The sequence below is a fragment of the Acanthopagrus latus genome, chromosome 11, assembly GCF_904848185.1.
Source record: "Acanthopagrus latus isolate v.2019 chromosome 11, fAcaLat1.1, whole genome shotgun sequence".
Classification (NCBI taxonomy): domain Eukaryota; kingdom Metazoa; phylum Chordata; class Actinopteri; order Spariformes; family Sparidae; genus Acanthopagrus; species Acanthopagrus latus.
Window position 1 is genome coordinate 19,310,255 of NC_051049.1, and position 24,590 is coordinate 19,334,844.

Consider the following 24,590-nt stretch of genomic DNA (forward strand, 5'->3'; position numbering starts at 1 on the left):
CTGAAGTTTAAACTGTGGTCAATTAGCTGAACGGGGGCAGGAGAAATCATGTGTCTGTGTGGTTGTGAACGTTATGCAAGTTTGGAATGCTTTTGGCGATGCAATGCCGCAATACTAATTGATATCTTATTTTGAGGAACATCAGTGTTATTTTATACAAAAATCCCTCTTCATATGCACAGACTATTTACACCAGCATTCAGAGGCGTAAGAGACAATACAGGCCACTCCCTTGCAAAGCAGTTTCCAATAGCAACCAAACCTACGTGCCTCATATGCTTAGAGTGTTTCATATTGGTGTTATTTATATCACTGTACTTTTATTGGACCCACATGGGCATTTGCAGTGTATCGTTATTTGTTTAATCTCTTTGTTATATTTCAAGTGAGTGCTCCGATGTAATATCCGAGGCATTAAACTCAGGGGCTCATATTGAATGAGTTACAGTCAGCGAGCGGTTCGGTCTTCTTGCTTACTGACTTGCCGGAGTCGGGATCAAACCTGTGATCTTTTGGTAACTTTGCAAACCGTTATGGAGTCTGGGTCTAATACCATATTCATGAGCGATTAATTAATAAAAAAACAAATAATAATGTCAGTCGGCCAGTCAGGGCAGGGCAGGGCAGGGGAGGGAGGGAGGGAGGGAGAGAGAGAGAGAGAGAGAGAGAGAGAGAGAGAGAGAGAGAGAGAGAGAGAGAGAGAGAGAGAGAGGATCTTGCAGGTTTGATTTATAGCCACCTGAGCCCAGCCTGCTCAGGTGTGTTGCATCACTGATGACACAGCTCCTCCCATCAGCTTCCTGAAACAAAGGAAACACACAGCCAAAAGGTGGCTTCACTCATTGGTCTCTCAGTTTTTGTTTCATGTATGTCTCCCATGTAAGAATTTGAAGAAAGAAATTGTTGCTGTATTGTATTATTATACATGTATTAACATTTATTGTATTTTTAAGAATCCATCCACACCAACATGACCATATTAGTATAAGTTCTTTGTTTGGTCTCTGTGTGACTGAAACGAGCCTGATGATGAAGTCAAATCCTCTGAGTGTGCCTTAATGTACATTCTTGAATCACATCATGTCCAGGCACTCCTTGTTCTGTGTACTTTAATAAAAAGGATAGAACATTTTTCTCTTGTCACGTCATTAGAAGCTACATTATAGAAGGTTTTGGTCTATTGTGTTTGACTGAGCCTATATTAAGAAATACTTTTTTCTATCTGATAATATATAATAGTCTTTGTGCCCTGTGTCCAAAGCCATTAATTTATTTAAATACATCTAGGTTATTTAATTGTTCTATATAGGTTATTTGGGCATTTAGATGAAAGTAACTAAAACAAAAAAGTAAAAGTAAAAAAGTAATGTATTACTCTACGCAAACACACATATAGTGATGTAATATTAGTAAAAATAAAGGTAACTAGTAATATGTAATATATTGCATTTTGAAAGTAACTTGCCCAACATTGGTTGCAGAGATATCTACTGAAGTTAGCCCGCTAACCAGCAACCGGCAAGTCTTTTATTGTAATAATACTTTGTACAGCAAGAGGCACTAGATAGACCCTGTACTTTTGTAAATCACCTCCATGCGTCTTGGTTCAGGCAGACTGTAGAGCCACAGGAACCCCAGTGAACTACGCTATCAGCTAATCGGTAGCAAGCTACACCAATACAAGAGCAACAATCATCAGTCAACAACTTTTAAATTTTGGCCATATTTTACAAATCAATAATTAGATCACAACATACGTTATTTTCTGTTTCAATAGAACACAGAAACGGACAAATACACATTTTGTATTCTGCAGCAATCAAATGTGTGATCCATCTCTTCTTTCTATCCAGCACTGTGGTGAAGGAAGAAAAGTCCTGAAAGAAAGAGATTGGAGATTTTTTTCCCCCCTCCTCTGAAGTAACTACAATGGCCCCCCTGCCTTGTTCTATCCCACGAGTGTCCTGAAACCCAATGAATAACACCCAGATACACACCCAAACCGCAATGAGAAGGAAAAGGAAAAAAGATATATAAAGCCTATTTTTCATCTCTCCTAAAAAAATATATCATCTGTGGGCCTCTATTTTGCTCCCAATTTCCACATAACTTTCATTTCATGTGTACTGGCTCATGTGAGGTCTATCAAGCTTCCAGTCTGAAGCCGTTGGGCCCTGACGGTGTCCCTGTGTGCCCCCTTCACACTAAGTGAAAACAGAATCACAGCGGCGACATGATGCATTAATATGAAGACGCATTAAAAGCATCTGCTGGGTGAAATTGAACATATTTGACATTTGATGTTTAGAGCCAGGAAAAAAAAAAAAAAGTGGAAATAATGAATGTTACTCATGTTTTGACTTACTCAGGATAAGCAGTTCCATAGTTTCATTACACCATGTTTAATGTGGACCAATGACCACTGCCCTGGCTTTCTGACTGGTCAAGAGGTGTTACATGCTGTCATGCGCTTCTTTGATAATTTGAAAGATAAGTTGAAAGAAGTACATGGACAATGGAGGTTTTATGGTTCTTGAATTGTGCAATTAATTTCATGTCAGGTTTAGCAATACTGGAAAAATATAACTTCACAATAAAGATATATTTCCATGTTTCAGTCTATATACATTGTCAGCATTCAGGTGGGTATGTAAAGTATTTTACCAGCCAAGGAGAGCAGAGATAATTGTGTGATTTTCATTCCACAGAAGAGCTTCAGCATCGGGCTGTCTGGGGAGGATTTCAGAAATAGGAAAAAAACAAAAACAAACACACATTCATAATTATTTCATTGATGTGAATAAATGGTGTTTTGTGATAATTGCACAGAAGAATATCTTAATTAGCCAGCTGTATTATGTGACATCTAGACATCTAGTAGTAACCCTAACCCTAACCCTCCTCGTTAGAGAGAGAGCAGGTAAAGTGGTGGCGACTGCATGGCGAGGAACAGTGAAAGCCCAAAGCTGTAAATGATAATGCTGGCAGAGATGTGGATGCAAAGTATGCACTGATGAATGTGTGTTTTTTAAAACAGTATACTATACTACCACGTAAATGATTTCTGCATCAGTGAAGGCTATCTACCACTGATAGGGAGAGCGATGGTTGGAGATATAACAGACAGCAGACAAATTAAAAATAAATCCTCCTTCATTCAGAGAGGAGTACAGCGTGTACAAATGCTGGGGGGGTGGGGGGGGTTTCAGGCTGGTTTCAGCTACTAAAGGGAAAATTAAGAAGTGATGCAGTCAGAGCTGAAAAACAAACATTCGATACCACCCACAACGTGGGAAGACAAAATACGTGCGACGCAGGAGAGCGCCGGTGGAGGGGTGTCAGGCAAGAGGACACAGGGAGTGTGAGCGCGTGTAGGCCGAACAGACACTAACAGGTAGACGTACAAAATGAGCGAGCGGTGGCGGCGGTGTGTGTCTGGGCAGTGGGAGAGAGTAACAAACGGACAAACTTGAAGTGTGTGAGGGAGGTGTAGGTTGTCACAGATGGATGACTAAAAGGAAGGAACAGAAAAAAGGTGGTGGATTGGAGGCGGGTGAGAAGTGGAATGTAAGAGCAGGCATGAATGGATGACTGGAGAGAGGAAGGAAAAAAGACAGATGTCCAGTTGGCTGTGGAACAGATTTCTTTTTTAAAGGATGGGAGATGATTTTTTTTTTTTTTTTTCTTTTCAGAGACTTAAATGCAAATTTCCAAGTGAGATCAAACCCATTTAAGAAGTGTGTCTCAATGTGACTAAATTAAGCCCAAAACATTGTTAAAGCCATTAGCAGCCTTGCAGCTGCACTAATCAAGATTTTATGTAAAAATGCTCCAGCGGCATAAATCACAAAAGCGAAAGTGAAGCAGAAAAAGGACACCCATTAAATCAAGTAAATGACAAAATGACAGCCTGTTGATCTGCCCAGTTTAGGTGCGTTTCAGGAGTCTGGTCACACTCTGCTGACCAGACTTGGATAATTCTACCTGTTTGATGCACTGCAGATGCTCGGAGATGAGTAAAAGAAAAGAGATTTTACACTCAGTCTGATAATATAACTCATTACCACTCCTGGGGTGCCAGAACGTATGACTAGAACGCAACATCTGCTGACATTATATGTTGGGAGGTGTGGAATCATGTGCAAGTAGGTGAAAGCACAAACCAACCAACCTATAACTGTATGATGTGGAAATAAAGACAAAACATTATCAGCCTGTTCAAAGGATGACGCTGTAACTTTAAAGGGACAGTTCTCTCCAAAATCAAAAACACATATTTTTCCTCATGCCTGTGGTGCTGCATGTCCATCTAGATTGTTTTGCTGTGAGTTACCAAGATTTGGAGATATCGGCTGCCTCCTCTCAAACATAATGAATCTAGATGGCACTTGGTTTGGGGTGTTACATGTACAATATGTAGCATCTGCCACTAGGTGGCTCTCTATTGAAACAAATCATAACTAATTTACTAATTATTATGTGGCGGGCGGAGCAGAGCAGGGGAGAACATAGCTGTCGCTCAGGTGCCTAGAGTCGACCTGACAGTCGGGTCAGACCCTCTGGAGAATAAACACAGTGAGTCTCACTGGACTCTGCTCTGATTGGGAGCTGTTAATCAACAAGAGGAGATCTCAGAAATTACCTTTTAACTTCTGGGATTAAAAAGTAGAATAATCTTCAGTCCCGTTTTTTAACCTGACTGCAGCAGAGGTGACCTCCGTTGTTGGGTGTTTATTTTCTGTAATTTTTACTGATGACTTGAGCTGCAAGAGATGTACTTAACTTCATGAACGTAGCGTTATAAGGAGGAGAGGGGAGAAGAAAAGAGAGTGTGGTGTGTGCTGAATAGGTGTGCGCTGTTGCTTGCGGTTAATGTACAGTCAAGTAATCTGGCCGTTTTGGGCAGATAAACGCTCAAGTAACCCAAACAGACACAAATGATTGCTTCGCTCTTGTTAAACACACCTTTAAACAGCCACCACTGCTGATGAAAATCCATCTGGTGTGACTCAGGCACAATTGTTTGCAGACAAGGTAATGTTTTAAAGTTTTATTCACATGAAATGTGGCCTTGTTTGCCAGTTCAAATACCTTGAGCAAACTTATTTATTTCTCTGGGTTTGAACATTGTTCAAAACATGTGGGATAACTGAAGTACAGAGCAACTCAGCAACTCACACAATCGAGATGGGAAAAACAACACTACAGGTAGGAGGAAACTTGCATTTGTTTATATTGGGCTGATCTGTCGGTTTAATCCTTGAAAAGAACCAATTTCACTACAGAACGCTCAACATTTTACACACTTTCCAAACGGACGAATAACCCTCTAAATATTCCGCAACTGGGCATGTCAACATATCAATCATTACAAAGTGCAGTGTTCACATCTAGTCAATTATAGTCCGCGCCAAACTGCATGATTGGATCGAATTTGACATCTGTGAATTGGCTTGACATTTACTGGGGCTGTCTGCAACAACCATGAAAATAAAGGGAATACCCACTGTTCATGTAAAACTAACTGCGCTGTAGTACTCGCTGTCTATTTCACTTTCTCCCCTGTCACAATAGAGTCAGAGTGAACGGGCTGTTATGCTCACTCCACCTTGATGAATACTGACTTTGACGGGGAGGAGCAGTTTGGATTTTTTTTTCTATTCAGTGTCTTATCCAATCATACTTTCTATTCCTGCCACCCTGCCATCAGTCACACTCACCTGATAACATCCAAGAAGTGGATTTCATTGAGTCAGGAGCCCATAGGTAAGTGCTGGACAATGATATAAAGTCCATCAAAATGTGAAGAAGTCTTCTTTGCCACTAGCAGCAACAGCATGAACGGTTAATCAAGATATTTCTAGTCGAACTTACCCATCTGATTGTTCCAAAAGCATCACCACCTGTCACTTGTGTGAATGTTTGTCAGCTCTATGATCAAGGTATGGGTCAATTTAGTCATCAAAAAACTGCATCACCATCATGCTTCACCTTCATACTTTGTCCCCTCAAGAAACTGACCCCCATATCCTCCCTACAGAGACAATTTGGAACAGTACAACACTGTCATGCCACTTTTGCTTCTGGGAAAGAACAGCAGTTAGCCAACCCCCAAGAAGTGGCTTGTCAGAACAGTGTAAAGAGTCAATTACAAAAGCAGCTGGTGCTCACCCGTGTCATGCACCACTGGAAACAATGTTTTGCATCCACGCTAAAAAAGATTTCTCTTGCTTTGATGAAATGATGATTTGCAATGGTAAAAACTCAAAAACACGCTCGCCCCAAGGATGTTATTCTTTATTATTTTTAACCGACTGGAGGTACGTCTTAAGCAACACATCATCATGAGTTGCCTGCACCTGAACAGGAAAATAACCATAGCTGCGTCCAGATAATGGCAGTGTGAACTAACAATCAAATGACGTTTAACTGCAGTTTTATGTTTTACTGTTTATAATATATATATATATATATATATATATATATATATATATATATATATATATATATATATATATATATATATTTGTATATATGTATATATGTATATATGCAGTTTTATACACATTTAAATATCCCCCTGTCGAATCCAAAGTCGTTGAACAGACATTCCTTCTCATCAGGCAGGAAGATATTTTTATGTTTGTGTATATGATTGCCCATAACACAAGCTTATGTCAGAACACAAGTGTTGAATTTAAGTTCTCGGGTCCCAGTTTTAAAGTTTCTCCTCTTCCAGTATTAATGAATTGACCAATCAGCTAGTTCACCTGTTATCCTGGATTGGTAGCTGTAATTCACACCTCTGGTGAAGATAATACAGGTACGACAGAATCTTGCTTCACGTGCATCCATGGACAGCTCCTCCATTTTGTGTGAATATTAGATATTACGTCAAATGAAGATGCCCAGGCAGCGCGGTTTGAGGAAAGTCCTAGCTGACTATTTACAGTCCCAGGGAAGTGAGGAGCCTTTTAGTGGGTGCCTTGTCTGTTGTGATATCTGTCAACATGCTGAAGGGCCGCTACAAGGCGTCCTCTGGGATCCCTCAGGTGGAGAATGCCAAATTCTCCCTGTCAGGCTGGTATAAATATTTCCTTTGTGTTTATTGTCCATTATGCAGGGGCTGTAACATGTGTTACGCTGTGTTTTTCGCTGGTTTTTGTTCTGCCGTTTCAGTCCGCCCGGTGAAGTCGCTGTATAGTTACTCCACCTGTCTGCTGGGGTTTTGCTCCACTGGCAGGATGGAAAGCTGGTTTGCGTGTAGCCCACTTTCCTCTTGTTCGCCTTCTTTATATAGAAGGCTGTCAAGTCCCTGCAAAATGGATTTAGTAAGTTCTGTGTTCACCAGCTCATACACAGGTTGAAGGCAGAATACAGAAGAATACATTCTTTTTTTATATGAATTGTTAAAATCTCCCTATCCTGTCCTCCTAACAGCATTTTTCATTACAATTTCTAAAACAATCTCCAATCAGACACTTTCTGCAGTGTTTGGACAAAGACCAATTATCAATATTTCATAAAGAGTCAAATGTTATTTGCAGTTCTGTGACGAGTCCTGTGAACAGAAGGCGGCTGTGCTACATTATTTACCTGTCGTCCTCGCTGCATCACCATTCACTGTTCCTAAATATTCACATTACAGCTGCCGATTGCACAATTGCATTGTTACTTGCTTTATATAAATTCATCAATAATCTGCATAACGGGTGGATAGAGAAAGAAGATCCTCAAACACATTTTCATCCATGCTCAGGAGACAACACAGTCCAGTGCACACAAGCTGCTGAATTATTTTAAGTCATATAGAGCACAATCAAAATGACTGCAGCTGTCTCTTCTGTTCTATTTCAGGTGAGTTTCTATTTAATTTCCTGTTTGATGACAGCCCGTAATGACGCTGGAATATGATTCAGGTCTCTAATCTAATCTAAAAAAAATTCTAATATAATCAAATCAGAGACACACTTTGTGTCATCATATTCTTTTTCCTGCAGTTTGTCACTGCAGAAAATGACTGGTCATCTGAGGTTCAGAGTGCATTATGTTCGTCATGCATTTGTTTGGGATATTCATGCCTGATAATGTGTCATGATTTGTTCCTACGCAGGCCGGCCACTGATATGATGACCTGGGCGAGTAAACAAACATGCTTGGCTGCACAGAGAGTTGGGATGCCTGTCTCAGGGTCTGAGTACACATGATATGACCTGGCATTTAGACCTTGCCAGTGCCCCTTGGCCTGGCTACCTGCTGCACCCTCTAAGCCGCCTCACGCTGGGACCAAGATGGATTGGGATGGAGGCTGAGACAATCGCCATAGTGGCATCGTTTGGCTGCCAGACAAATTTGAAAGGCAGGCTGTCAGTTGGGCCCGCAGACGTGACGTCAGGATGCGTCGTGCATCACGGCATCACCTCATCGTGTAACAGTACCTGCAGATGGAGCCGAAAGGAGAAACACGTCATTCGTACACTGATCAGTTAGTGAGTTACTTGCACAGGAATTCCATGTCTCTGATCAAGGATGCAAATGTTTACTACCACAGAGGAAAATATAATGTTGTAATGTGCGTTACGCTGCACACAGGACATGTAAAATGACCAGCTGTCAATTTTTCCCCTTAGTTACACATGTTTTCTCTACCTGAGTTGCATGCACTCAAAAGTGAAGCAGTATTTCGTTGGGAATGCACAACCAAGAATGAGGAGATATGTAGCCCCACTGATTAACATGCCATGAATTTGCTGGGACGTGTGTATTAGGAAAAATTATGCATTTTTGAAGAGCAAAAACTGTCAAGGACAGCAGGCACAGAGGGAGCACGCAGCGAGGATGTCCAGTGAGCTGTGATGCCTTAGTCACTCAAACGAGGCAACTAAGTGCTCATTTTAGGAAAGAAAAAGAGGGCAACCGTCAGGAAGTGAAACACACCATTTGTAAATCACATGATAGATTGTGAGCCCAAATTAGATCAATGATACAAAACAAAACTGCCCCGCTCCTTCAGGTAGGTTAAACTTGAGCCTTGAGAATTTTCAGATGGATGAAGAAGTCGGACTACACCACTTAAGCATTTACCCCTGGTTTTATCATTTTTTCAATGCTAGGCTAGTCAAACCCCTATCTATCCAGATTAAACTGCAACAGTCTGATGTAAAATTACCTGAACTGAGACTGGGGAGGGAATCAACTCTGATGTGTCTTTGTGCACAGAACATATTGAAATTATGTATTCAAAGTGTGTTGGATCCCATTTGGTGTCAAAATATTAGGCCAGTCATTATTGAGGATATCACAACATGTTAATTCTGCAAAACTTGGCACAACCACTACGCGATGACATCAACGAAGATATTATGTCTTATTCCTTATGTCTGCACATGTCTTACCAATAGTCAGGGGCTGTTCTTTTATTACATGTTACTTCAACAACTCAGGTGCAGAGAGATTCACAAAACACAGATCATTCAAAACAGAGGGATGTGGCTGTCAAAACCCTGTGCTGCTGTATCCCCACACATCTCCACATCTTTCCCTCTCTTCATTTCTGCTGCCACAACCCTGTGACCTCACTGTGACCGCAATGCAAATGCTGAATCACGTCAGAAATGTTAACCCCGACGCCCTTTTTCCCAAAGAGTCACATCCACCCAGCAAAAGTACTCCCACAGACGCCGACACTAACGGGAAGTCTGTTTTTAGTAGGCAGTTGACACTTTCTAATATTGATAGAGAAGGTTCTGTCTCAGGTGAGCTGGCAGATATAGCTGACATTACAGTCCATCTGGTATGCGGAGCCATTCACCCTTACAGCATTATATACAGAATGAGATGATTTATGCTTAAAACCTGAATAGGTGACAGTTTGTCAGAGAGAGACTTGAAATTATATTTTCAGCTCCTCCGCATCAGCATTAAAGGGTCCCTACAGAGCACAGCGTATGCGATGTCATATTGTGATTTTTCCTTCTTGCTCCCTGCTAAATATAATGCAGCTGCCTTGCTTTGCCCACCTTTGTTAGGTTTGATAAAGATCATTCTCAGTTTCGTCGACAGTGGGACACTTGTCTATATTGATGTTACATTCGCTGTCATTCAGGAGTAAGTGCAAGATAAACACTGACTTTGAATGTCCAAATGGATGATCGGCGCAGTAATGATGTCGAGCTGCCAGTGGCAAGACAAAGTCAAGGCAGTTTATTTGAGAACACTTAACCACAGACTACACTTGTAGAGACTCTTCCCACAACTGCAATATATGAGTCAGCCCATTCAGAAAATAGACTATGAGGTGTTTCTCATTAGTGAGAAAACCTCTCTTTCTTCCTCCTCTTTTTTTTTTTTTTTTGCCTACATTTAGCTCTCTCTCTTTTGTTCTAATGCTGGCAGGCTAAATAGAGAATCCTATGAAACACTCTCCTAAGATTGCCAAAACAAGTAAATCAATAGTCCTCTCGGAGAAATACCTATCCTGTCAAAGATTCTGATTTGCAGCGAATGGTAAAGTGGAAGAATTGCCCACTGCCGGAGTTCTTCTTCACTGTCACGCTGCTAATAGATGCTGTGCATTTGTTACAGTATCAGTGTGCCATTTTGAATGGCAATTTTGAATTTAGATCTTTAACTCAGCAGCCGAGCGATGCTGTGAGGTGCTCACAACAGCTGCTTGTTTGTTGCAGATAGCGCAGGTGGCAGGCTCCTGTCCAAACCTGCTAACTGACTGTATGGAGGTGTTTCACATGTCGGTGGGCTGAAAAGCTTGGATCGTGTAGCGAAAGTGCATTACATTAGGAGCACGATAGCCAAGACTGCTCTTTGCTGAAATGGTGATGGGTTGAAAACCAGAAGCAACCCGAAATGTTGGAGATATAGACTTTTTCAAATGGAAATATTTGAACTGTACATTTCTTTATGTAAAATTCAGATTTAAATGTTATATTTTTACAGTGCTAGTGTTTGTAATCTGGTTAGGTTTAGGTAGAAAAACCACTTGGTTAGGATTAGGGAAAGGTTAAGTTTTAGCTAACCTGATCATGTTTCCGCAAACACAGCCAGAGATTGTTACGATGTTTCAGTAACAATAACATGCGAATAACATCCTTTTTTATTCCTTTAACAAGCCCTTTTCTATGTCTTGAGTCAATTACATTGTTTTGACTTTAGGATTAAAACCAGCACCTGTCACTATAAGGCAGTGGCCTTTAATATTAACAATGGTAAGTATTTTGCTAGGATAAATCCGTACCAAAAGTGAAGGCTGAATTTAAGGTACGATGTGAAGCAATTTTTATGACGCACATGTTGCCTCTCCATAGCACAGCTGGCTGACTTCCAAAGCACCTACAGTCCCAGATGTTACAGTATGGAACCTCTCAAAGTATGTTTGATGTGCTCCTGAATCAAAACTGAAACAGCATGTTGAAGCCCTGTCTTTACCTATAACTCATGCGGTACCTGCCATGAAAAATACCCACACATTCATATATTATCCTCCGCGTCAGCACACCCATGAAGTTCCAGCTGCGCTATAGCCCCTCTACCTAAATCAGAGCGAGATTCCCTGTGAATATTTTATGGAATGTAATTGAACAGTGCTGTGGCACCGCATTAAAATTAATGTCATGTTTGTGTCTGCTGCATATTTTCACCCAAATGATTGTAATGGAAATGATCATGTGCCTGAGCCTGCATATAAAGAGAGACGCCGCTCCTCAGCTAAGTGTCTGGGATGCTAATAGGGAGATGTTTTATGGCCTGAGACACACAGAGGAAAGCAAGGGAGGTGTAATGGCAGGATATACTACACCCTCTCGGTGGAGCAGACACCTGGCTCATTCTCTGCATCTATTCCTCTTGTTTTGTGACTCATCCCTCGCCAAGATGGGTATTTATGGGACGTTGCACCAAATGTTAAACTGAGCACCAACCTTCCAGGAAGAAAAAATACCCAGGTTTCCATCCACATGTACTGCAAATGCTAACAGAATTTACAGAGAATATAGAAGTTAATGTCGGTTCCTATATCTGCTACCATTATGTAAATATTTGCAGCTGGATGCTGATTCTCCAGTCAGCTGGTGTGGAACGACTGCTGAGGAAGAGGGAGTGATGACACTACAGAATTAAAAGACCACCAGTCAAACCTCAAATGGTGGAAAACCATCCAACAGACATGTTAGTGTAATTTTAACAAACACCAAAGTGTGTTTGGTCTTCAGATGTCTGATGTTTTCTCATCTGCAGACTTTTTCTGCACATGAAAGGGGAAGCTTGACTGGCACATAAGTCACATGCTTTGTGTACACTGTGATCAGTTCACTGGATCTAATTCCATTGCACGTTTTGCTTGATTGTTAAATTAACTTTTCCTGCTAAAGCAGAGACGGATGACTCCATTTATCTTTTTTATGTGTTAATTGAAATTTTTTTTTAGGTCAGATGCGAATGAACTGTTCCCATTTTCATTCATGTAATCCTCACTTTTTTTCATACTTGAGTGTATGCCCTTTTTTTGGTATGCCTTTGCATAACATGCATGAATACCTAAAGCTTGCTGTTCAGTATATTTATTGCTATTCACATTGATCTACTTTGAAAGCAGATGAAACCCACAATGAGTGATAACAAATAACATAAATTATGGTTGGTTTATTTTGGTTGAATTTATTACATAATAGCTGTACATTTTCAAACAGTCAAATTTATATATAAAAAAGAGTGACCCCTCCCACCCACCCATCCCCAACACACTGCACATCACCATGCTAATTGTCCTCCCTTGTAGACGCTGCCGAACTATCTAGCAAAGTGGGGAGGCATGTTAGGCGATGACAACCATATGGCTGTTATTATTGAATGAATACACAGTAGCGCCTCATTAAACACCAACCCAACAGAGTCTTTTGTCACTGCAGCTAACAGGGGCTGCCTGTCTGGTGCATCGTGGGTCCAGGACGGGCGGGTCTGTGCTGCAGAAGGCCTCCCCTGGCACGCCGCTCCATCAGTAAGGCAGAAAACAGATGGGGGAGCAGTGGGGGGAGCGCCGCCAAAGGCCAGACAGGCTTCGACTTAAGTACATACATGTGGGGCGGAGGCATGTTGCGGCATGCAAACATTTTAAATCAGGAATCATTATAACGCTGAAAACTTGCGAGCAGCAGACTATTTCGATACCGCGCTCCACAAAGTGCCTTTTGGAATGTATTTATTTATTATACGCACAAGTCCTCTGAGTTTCTCACACTGACATGCAGGCACTGCGATGGCCAGATGTCCCTTTTTAGGCAACGGTTCAGTGTTTGTTTTCTTCAAGGATGCCTGAGGAAAAGAGACGTCAACAGTGGCCTCATGAAATATCCTTGAGCAAAGAAATATACAATGCTTTTGAATATGTACTCAGTCTTTTCATTCATCGGCGGCTGACGTATCAACATTGATGTCAGCTCTGGGAGTTTGCATGAAGAAACTTTTTATGGCTGTCACCACAACACCATTGTTTTTTTTTTCTGAATCTGGATGTACTTATTCCTGTGCCAATAAAATTCTCATCCATCCATGATCTGAAACCGCTCATCCTTTTCACGGTCACGTGGGGGCTGGAGCCGATCCCAGCTGACATTGGGTGATGGCGGGGTACGCCCTGGATAAATCGCCAGTAAACACTCAGACCTAGCTTTTGAAAAAAAAAATAAAATAAAATAAAGCCCAGGAATAAACAATAAGTTGATGAATAGTGGATGAAAAAATGTTGCCCCTTGTTATGCATTCTCCGTAATTCCCCTCCGCAGAACTATCTAAGGCAAATTGGCCAAAAGCATTAATAGGGAGAACAACAAGGGGGAAATTCTTCCCATTCATATTGTAAAATCCCTGACGCCTGTTTTTGATGACTTGTACCGTTTTTGTTTTTTTCTTCACGTTGAGAAAAATCTCAGGCTCTTTGCTGAAGGCCTCATTAGCTGAAATACACTTCACCTGGTGTTGGCAGCTTAGGTAATTAGAGCCTCGCAAAGCCCAACACTTCAGCTAGAGAGGGTGCGCCAGCGAGGGCAAACCTCAGTGCTGATCTTCCCCCTTCAAAGTCTATACGACTGGTTTGTGTTCCCGTTGCTCTGCTCTCCCTATCCCCCCGAAAAACAAAAAACCCCCCCAAAAAAAAAAACAGAAGATGCTCATTTACTCTCAGTTTTCTACCTTAAACCCCAGTTAAGTTTGGGATTTGAGGTAGTTTATTGTTTAATTAGTTCAACACGCAGCAGACGGCTCCTGACTCATTTATGACTCTTGAGGAATTTAGACTTTTTGATTTAGAAATGAAGACATCAGTGTGGAAGAGTCTTTCTGTCCCCCTCAAAAAGCCTGTATCCAAAGGGATGTAAACTTGTGTATCATACATTATTGACTTATTGAGTGACTGAGCCACACAGAATATATCTGGATGCCCTTGATACTTTAGTCAAAAAGCATTATAAACACTATTTGCATAAGCTGAAAAAAGAATACCTCATGTTCAGCACTTTCAGAGACTTCAACTGTGATTTTTAGTCCTGTTCCTGAGGCCCTCTGTTCTGCAGGTTTGAGGCCTAGTGCACACATTTTGTAAAAAAAAAAAAAAAAAAAAAGGTTTTGCAAAAGAAGGTACAAATCCATTCCACTCAAATACTCCAATATCGTAACATGCACTCCAAGTTCACATTTGCTAATGATGCTACCAACACTGATAAATGTCGGTGTCTGCATTATTGATAGTCTGAAAATCTTACTCTAGTGGGGGATTTTCCAAAATTTCAGTTTTTATTGAGCTGAAATGCCGTTTATGTGTGAACGTGTGTGTGTGCATGCGTGTGTGTGTGTGTGGACAGGGTCTGAGATGTTTCCCCAGCACATCTGACTCAAATGATGAGCTCGTTATCGCGCTCTGCTGACGCCTGATAACGACCCATTCATTTGAATCAGGTGTGTTTGGGCAGGGGAAAGTCTAAAACATGCAGGGAAGCGGGCCTCCAGGACCAGGACTGAAAACACTGCAGGAGGGTGTACCAACCTGTTAAAAGGTTAATGTGAAAAATAAACTGCTGTTGTGTTGTGTGTGTTCACGCGTGGTACTTGTGGCACCTTGGCCGAACTTTCCACAAAATCTTGTACAAGTCTGTAGGTCTATTTGCAAGTTATGTGATTTTTTTTGTTGTTGTTGTTCTGACAAGCTTGTATCACAGTGAGTATCTAGAGTCCAACCCTTTAGCAGTCAAAACTGTTCAGGAGACAACTGAAATGAAGCTGCAGTTCTGCGGCGTTCCAGTTTGCACCCCCTTCATGTGACAGAGGAACACAGGGAAGGAAGACTTTTTAACCTCACCTTTGTGAGGCACGCAGCCACACAGCTAGAAACCTGGCAGAAGTATATGACTCAGAGTCTAGTTTTGACTTCCAGGTTCAGTTATTTCCTGCTGCTTGAAGCGCTGCCAAAATTAGACCTTTCCTCTTTTAAAGTCGATCTGGGGAAAAAAAAAAAAAGTAATCTATAACTTTACATCAGAGCGCCTTCACCATTCTAACTTCAGCTATCTGCAGTGTGAGCAAAACACTGCAGACTGACTCTTAAACAGGGTGGTATTTTTCTCCATTAGAGCTTCACAACTCTCCTGTCAATCAATCTACTGTATGGAGGAATCTATTTTGAGAGCCGTCGGTGCAGATCACTATAACCACCTTTGACTCCCTGTTTGCCCTTTTAGAAAAGACTTCTAATGAATAAGAAACATCTGAACGCACTCCAAGTCTGTAACCAGTGAAACGTCTTCTTCAACATTGCACATTACCTGGTAAACCTACAGTACAGTATGTAAAGCAGCGGATTATCCTGCCTAATTACTCTCACGCAGGATTGGTCTGTATATTCCACACGTATCTGACCCATTAAAATCATAACAACTCGACAGAAGTACTAATTATGGATACATTTCATTTGAAATGCATCTAGGTTAACTAAGTTAATTTAGTGCCTCCTTTTAAAATCATTAGCATTTGTACAGTAATGACCACTCTGTCCACATACCTTGCATGAAGTATGATGGTTTTCCTAATCATATCCATTGAAAAGAATCTTTTGTGTGGCAAAGATTTGGGATTTAGCAAAGGAAAATGTCTTTATGTTTCACAAGGTGAAATTTTCAAAGCACTGGCAACATCAGAGAAACCTTGAAAATCACAGTTCATAAATAAATGTGATGTTGATATGCTGTTGGTTATGATTGAAACTACAGCTTTGCTCTGGCCTGTGAGAAAAGTGTTCATCACTGTAACTCTGCAGTGGTAAACGTACGTCTGAATACCTATTTCTCACAATTCAAATCACAGCTACAAGTGCGAGACTTGCTTGACTTAATATAATTCATTTCTAATATTCCATACATTAAACCATTGTTTACCACATTTTGTTCACACTAACATTTTGTTTTCTTTCGTCTGAGCCATCATAGAAAAGTTTGGATCCTTTGGTTTCACACCCTCCAATTACTTTCACACCAGTTGCCAGATGTGTTAAATAGTGTGCTTGTGTTTAGCGCAAAAATGTCGCTTTCAATTTATCAACCAAAACAGACACATGCAGTAATAATATCCGTACCTCCATCCATGCCACCCACACGACTGTTTGAGCTTAACCCTTGATGATCTCTACTGTACTTGGTAGCTGGTTGCGCGGTAACACTTCCAATCTCTACATATAAGTGACTGCATTTCACTGTTTAGAAATGTGAAGAAAATTTGCTGAACAATGAGCATCAGATGTCACACGCAGGTTCAGGAACTCACCACAGTGCTCCTGTCAAATGCACAAAATAAAAGGTGCTTGGTGAAGGCTGTGTGGAGAGGAGTGAGCAGAATTAGCCACTGCTCATCTGCTCAGAGCTGGTCAGCTCTGGTGGAGCGAGCAGTGTGCAGAGCCAGACCTTCTGGAAGAGCAAACATCCTGAGTGACATCAGATTCTGGAACCCTTTACCGACGGGAGGAGAGCTTGGAGAACACTTCGATTTGGGGGGATTAAAAAAATAGATCTTCACTCCTGATTACCAACCTGACTGCAGCGTTGATTGCCAGAGGCGACCTCCACTGCTGGTTTGTTTATGCGCTGACTGGAGCTGGAGGGGAAATGTATTTTACTGCATGAATGTAACATTGCAGAGGAGTGTCTAGTGAGTGCTGAGTTTAATGACTGACCCGAATTCAAACACATAGACACACACACACCGTGCAGTACATGCCGATGCATTACACGAATAAACACAACTGATTTGCCGGTAAACTTGCATAGCTGGTGGTGAGCGCACCGACGCTGATGAAAGTTTATCTGACGTGACTCAGGCACAAATGTTCACAGATGAGGTAATGTTTTAGTTTTATTCAGGTTACATTAGTCTCATTATCTGACTGCCTTCCTCACACTCCTCTCTCTTCCTCCAACTCTCTCCTGGAGGTACAGCGACTGGTAAGCCAATGCATTACCGAGAGTAATCTTGTGAATTTCTCACAGTTTGAACATTGTTTGAAACCTTTAGGATAATCAAACTATGCTACTCAAAAAAAAAACTTATATATATATATATATAACAAAGGTTTTATTGTTTTCTGGCATTCTAATGTGTAAATCCTACATGTTATATCTTTGAAAGAAGGAAGGAAATGAGGGTAATTACATTGTTAGACCTCTTGGTGTGAGCTTGCGTAATGGTGCCTGCATACCAGAACATTTGAATTTGAATTGACATTTACCATCTATTTCCCCTCTGAATCCTACTGCTCATACTTTATATTCATAAGAAGCGATTATTTAAGGACCAAATCTGCAAGCTCTCTCTCGAATAACACTCATTTCTGGTTTCCCATTTCTTGTGTAACTCCAAAGCAAAATGCATTATCAAAAGAAAATGTGTATATATATATATATATATATATATATATATATATATATATATATATATATATAAATTTCTTTTGATAATGCATTTTGCTTTGGATTTGTTATTGGGATCTGGAAGTTGATTAAAAGACTGCGTTTTTTCCCCCCTCCAATTATTATGTCACAAAAACTGTAAAGTATGCATTTCAGTTTGTAGGAAGTAGTTTGTGTTTATTTTGTTTACCTGAGCCACTGCACGCATTAGCATCTCTCCAGGAAGGGAATCCAACAGGGCAATGTGATAACAGTCAACTGCCTCCACATCCCCACTGCATAATTTACACTTGCATTTACATATTTATTTTTTTTCTACGCTAACTTAAAATATCATCTGGTGCCCTGTCAACTCAAAGTAGATGGATTTGTCGCTAATTTGAATAAAATGTCACAATGGCTATTTTTGCACATTTCTGATTCATATCTGGTTCCTTTTCCCGTTCCGTCTCTATTCCCCTTTTCTTGCTTCAGTTTGTCCTCACACCCTCAAAGTTTGGTTGCCTCAGTTTGGAATAAAAGCAGCGGCATTTTAGACTTTAATCCATCTTTTTTAGTGGTCTAAGAAACATGTTACAGCAGGTTATAAGCTTTACAACATTACTTAAGTTTGCGAATCTGCTTTTTTGCAGACACGATGCTGAGTACATGTTTGACAATTAACACTTTTCTATTTTAACAAAAAATAGAAGAAGCACTGACTCCCACTATGGCAGATTACTGTTTGATACTATGTGCATTTCGCAACTGTGCTGTAATTGGTGGTGTAATATTTCCAATTTGAGGAAAACTGCAGGTTCAGTTCCCTTACCCCTTCTCCAAGCAGGGAGGCATTTCTAATTATCAATTTTTTGCAGCAACGGGTGCAGAGAGAGTGACAGGCAGAAGGTAGTGCAGTATGATTTTATTCTATTGAACTCTGACCCCTCTCGCAGAATCCACTCATGCATGTACAGAGTTTCTGTGTGATATGCAAAGAAGACGGTTTCCATTTTCGCTGTGTGCAATCTGTTGAGTGACAGCTCGTGGAAATTATTTGATCTTCAGACTGTTAATGATTTAAGCAGATATAGAAGCTTTGAAGTGAATGAAGTGTTTCTCTCATCTACAACTTTTATTGTTGCAGCAATTGATTATTTTCTTTAAACTTTGAGCATTCTCCAATCGAATTGAATTTTCCTCAGACTAAAAGACAGGAGGGTCATCTGTTTGAAAATCGCTGCAGTGCTGAGTGAACGAACAGTTGAACTCATCACAGCATAAAAATGAGCTATACAGCTTCAGAGGTGTAACTGGAAGCAATCAACCAGAGAAGGAAATGGACACGCTTTCCCACAAGACAATGCAACAAATCATGTGTTATTTCTGAACGACCGTGGGAGATGACATGGCTGCTCTGTGAAGAATTCAAGATGAGCTGGCGGGATTGTCCATTCTTTTGGGAGCTAAAGCCAACACAGTTATTCATTTTATGAGAGGCAAGATGGCATGACATGAGTGAGGAAACGTATAGTCAACCAGCCCTTCCATGCACAACAGCACGCAGATATTTGGATATCGTTTTGAACCACTTAAGTTCTGGTACGGTGTCCCACACACCAGGTGGTGGACCCCAGCGCCTTGTCCACCCTCTGACCCCTCTCTGACTATGCCATGATCACTTGTGAGGGCATGAGACTTCAAGGCAATATAAGTCGCTGAAAGGCCTAGAAACTATAATAATAAATGAATTTTGATCACCTCTATATTATCTTTGTCTGTCATCTATCATATGTATTAAATATGATTTCTGTCCTACACAAGTTAAGTAATGTCTAAAAAGCCATATGTGGAATACAGTCAAGTCCCATAATCTCTGCAACCCAAGTGGGCTCTCTGGAAGTCTGCAGACAGTCTGCTGGGAAAGCCCGCACTGCTCACAGACCTCCCACAGATGCACCTGCAAATTATACAGGTCTGCAAGCAATCTGAAGTCTGGACGTTTGGATTCATGCACAGAGTTACGGCATCATAAATTCAAAGTGGCGAGGGAAAGGAAAATATACACCAATCCCCTTATTCCTAGAAGAGCAGACAGGTAAATAAATGAGTAAGAGACGTATTAGTAATTGAAAATATCTTGTGCCGATTGGGCTTTAGATTCTGCCTTATTCTCTAATTCAAATTATGATATAGTTTACACTTGAATATTATTCAACGGCAATACTAAATAGTCTTCATATATTATCTAAATATAGTAGAGATACTGTTTGGTGCAAAATGAACTAGCAAAATGATAAAATCTGAATCTTCTTTAACATCCTAATTAGTTGTAAAACATATTGTTTCATGTCTGGTTTCCCGGGTTATTCCAGGATCCTCCAATTTTATGTGACTCGTTCAGAAACAAAAACAAATCCACAATGCTGAAAGAAAAAAATGTTGGCGCGATATTTCACTTTTTTTTAAAAGTATGAACAAAATATTTATTTGAGATTTAATAATTCATGCAAGGAATGGCTAGAAACTACTAGATGAATACCAAACGTAGAGGTTCGGATGGTGGTGGAGACGTGGACAGTGCTGCAGGTGCTATTTGAGATATTTTTGTGCTAATTGTAATACGCTCTTCCAACATTAAAGGAGACTGTGAATTCAAACTACCTGAAGCTGCTTTTGAGGATGAAACTACCGACTGTTTGTTAGCAGTCACTTTTCAAGCCTGCAGGGGGGTGAGCCTTTGATTCCACAAACATACATTTTTGATAAACTAAACATGGAGGACATGTATTTTGCTCTCTGATCTCACAGACTAAAGAGATTTATTTTGCAGGTTTGTAGAATAGTTCTCGACCTCAAACGCATAATACATATTAAGCGTGACAGCCTGTGGTTGGCTGTCAAAATGGCTGGTTTGTCAGGCTGTATATAAGACACACATTTAGGAATCTGGGGCAAGGTTGGCGGTCACTGGTGAGAACTTTTTTTCTTATTGTCATTCCGATGAGTGAAATGGATGATAACACATTGTACCAAGCTGAATAAAGTGAGTGTGACAGTCACATTGAACTAAAACCTGTGTGTTTCCTTTTCCTTTTTGAGATAAAAAGATAAAATAAAATGTCTGCTCCCTGCTGCGCTGTGTATGAAAAACAAAAACCAAAAAAAAACATTCAGAACAAAGCATATGTTATGTCACCTTGACTGGTAGCAGGTGAACTTGATATATGATCTTTGTACAAGAGGTCAGCTTTCACTTCTGGCATTATTCATATTCTCCGATGCAAAACAACCTTCTGTGTTGCGCAGTACACGCACAGGCAAGCTACGAGCCATTAATATTCATGGAGGAAGTGTCTACAAGGTGTTAAAGCTTACCTTTGGTCAAACTTGCAGCAGACATCTAAATTTACTTGTTGCATAGTAATTACATGAAAATAGCCAACTAAAGAGCGACTTGGAAATGATCATCAAGTGATTGTGGGTAAAACATCCACACATGCAAACCGCACATGCACAGATAGAGATACGAGCTAGACAGATGGACAGGCTAATGGATATATAGGAACATGGACATTAAACAGAATGAAATAATGTACGCAAGAGTTGATGATACAGTACTTCCTCTTCTGCATGTTGACGTTCACATTCGGATCAGGCCAAGCAGCGCAAAACCCCTCCGGATCCTCTAATGATCGAGATAATCAGGTTAAGAAATGTTTTGTTTTTTTTCTAAATAAGCTCTTTAATTTATTCAAATATTCAATGCACATGCCTCGTTTCATTTGAAATAATGAGAGACAAGGGTAGAGGGACAGAGACGTAGAGGGAGGCAGTGTGCGAGTGAGAGAGAGCAGCCGAAGAAAAAGAGTAAGAGAATGAATCAGAGAGGACAAAATGTAATTTGTCAGCCTATTCAGACAGCCAATGCCTGAAATGAGAATTAACAGAGAACGTAAAAAGACTGCTCTTTAATTGGACAAGGCTACTCTTGACATTTTCAAGCCAAACTTCAGCGATGATGATGGGAGAGAATGTGTCATAACTACAAATTATTCTCTCTGCCGCCCGTGCTGAAGAGCAGATTCACGAAGCCTCTTTTATTCTTTCCCCATATTTGCATTATCTTTTATCTCGACTGCACTGTCCTTTAAAATAATGCAGACAAAACTTTCACTTCTTACTCTGAGAGGATACCCAGGGCCACACAAAGCCTGTGTATTCTATATTTCACCTGACGTTTGACCTCAAGTGACACCATTTAACTCTATAAAGATCAGGGCAATTCTGAAATTGACTGTGACAATGGAATGCTGTGTAGTTCAAATGCGAATGTACATTCATGTAGGATGTGTGTAAGAAAGCAATGTCGCTTTCTATTGAGTTGAACAGGACACCCAGAGGATTGGAGTATGATGCCCTACCAAAATACATCCTTTGTACTGTGTGCATGCACCCAGTTTAAAAGACTACATGCTCTGGAACCTTTGCATGGAGCAGACACCAACCAACTGAGCTAGATTCTGGCACTTTATGTGAGGACTTGAGGATCTCTCTCTCTCTGTGAATGTGTCTGAACCTTCTGCTGGACTGCAAACCTGCAACTCAAGTTGAAACCGTGGAAGCTAGGTTTTCACCGTAGGAAAGCCAATTTGAGACAGTCTTTTCCATCTGGGGTAATCTTGCCAAATCTGTTCGGGTAACATGGGTGAGAGCGTCTTCAAACAAGGCAATCACAACCCCGATTGTTCAAAGGGAGCTGTAATTGCCAGCAGCAGAAAAATCTAGCTGAATGATATAAAACATGATGTGTAAGAAGCAAAGCAAGGGTGAAAAACTTAACGCAAGCTCAGCTAAAGGCAGGGACAAATCAAGGTTGACAGGAAAAGACTGTCCTGTAATCCACATGGCTCTATCCCTAGATTTTTCACACACACACACACACGCACACACACACGTACACACACACAGGGAAGTCAGGGAAGGAACAATTCCAGCTGACTAAGAGGACCTGAAACCCAAATAATGTGTCTCATTTGGGGTTTATGAGCAAATTAAATATTGGCTGGTTCCGCAAAAGCAAGCAGCACAGCCTCAGATTATGGCAACATGCTAACATGTTTTTGTTTTTGTTTTGTTTTTTCTAAGCGCATGTACCATGTGGTGCTTTGTTGTAATTTTTTTTAACCGTAATATCAGTGATTCTAAATAAATGTGTGGCTCTGGTCTGATTATTTGTGTTTTGTTTGTGTGTTTGTGTGTGTGTTTTATGTCTTTTATACCTGAAAACAGTGTCATTTTCAAGTCAAGTGTCATTTTCAGTCCCTGTGTAACAAACGGTGTAACTGATATCTACAGTTGGTGCTGTTCCCAGAACATCATAATTAAGCTGTTCCAGGACCATAATTTCATTAGACAAAAAACCGACAAAAACTGCACCTGGAGCAGGCTGTTGTGGTTGAATGGGAGTCTTACACAGGAGACTGGAGAATGACTGATGAACCCCTTTTGGAATATATAATTTATTTACAAGTATTATTTTTTGTGTCCTCATGGTTCTGTGTCATTGTTTTGTTAGGTTTACACAACACAAATAATCGGTTAGGTTTAGGTAACAAAAATACTTGTTTAAGTTTAGGTAACAAAAATACTTGTTTAGGTTTAGATAACAAAAATACTTGGTTAGGTTTAGGCAACAAAAACACTTGTTTAGGTTTAGGTAACACAAATACATGGTTAGGTTTAAGCAACAAAAATACTTGGCTAGGTTTAGGCTACATAAATACTCAGTTAGGTTTAGGTAACAGAAATACAAGGTAAGGTTTAGGTAGCAGAAATAGTTGGTTAGGTTTAGTCAAAATACTACAACTATTAGGTTTAGGCAACAAAAACACTTGGTTAGGTTTAGGAAAACTTGGTTTCAGTTCTAATAGACACCTTCAAAATGTTAAGATGACATTTTAGTCTTTTTCCCTAGTTACAAAGCTATGAGAGTTGAATTTAATAATGATGTTTCACGAACAGCACCGATATAGTGATATCAGACTGCATATAACAACACACACACACACACACACACACACACACACACACACACACACACACACACACACACACACACACCTTTAATCGCTAAGCACAGATTGATGGAAAACAAACACAATACAGCAGGCCAAAACTGTACCTGTTAAGTTTCAACAACAGTGTAAAGCAGGAGGGGTGGAGGGTGACTCCATGCTGCACCTGCAAACTCTAGCACCACTCAACCATAGCAGACCTGACACACTCAGGTCCAGGGAGAGAACGTGACTGTCCCAATACTGAACTACTGAACTGTACTGACAGTAGCAGAGGGTTGGGACACAGTCAGTCTGCATGGCTCATCTCACATACACTGTCCTGGTAGTCGTGGAGAGAGAACCGCTGGACATCTATTGAGCACACTGAAACAGTCAATGAAAAAAGTGGCTTGGAAAGGTCAGAGTGGAAAACACATATGCACAGTTCAATACTACACTGAACATGGGGAAATTCCTGGTCATGTTCGTGAAGCTGCCAGGCTCAGCATGAGGGAAGACACACAAAGAAAAAACGTGACTCTACAAGTCAGATGTGACACTACTAGGACCAAATGTAGAAGAGAAATTTCTCCTC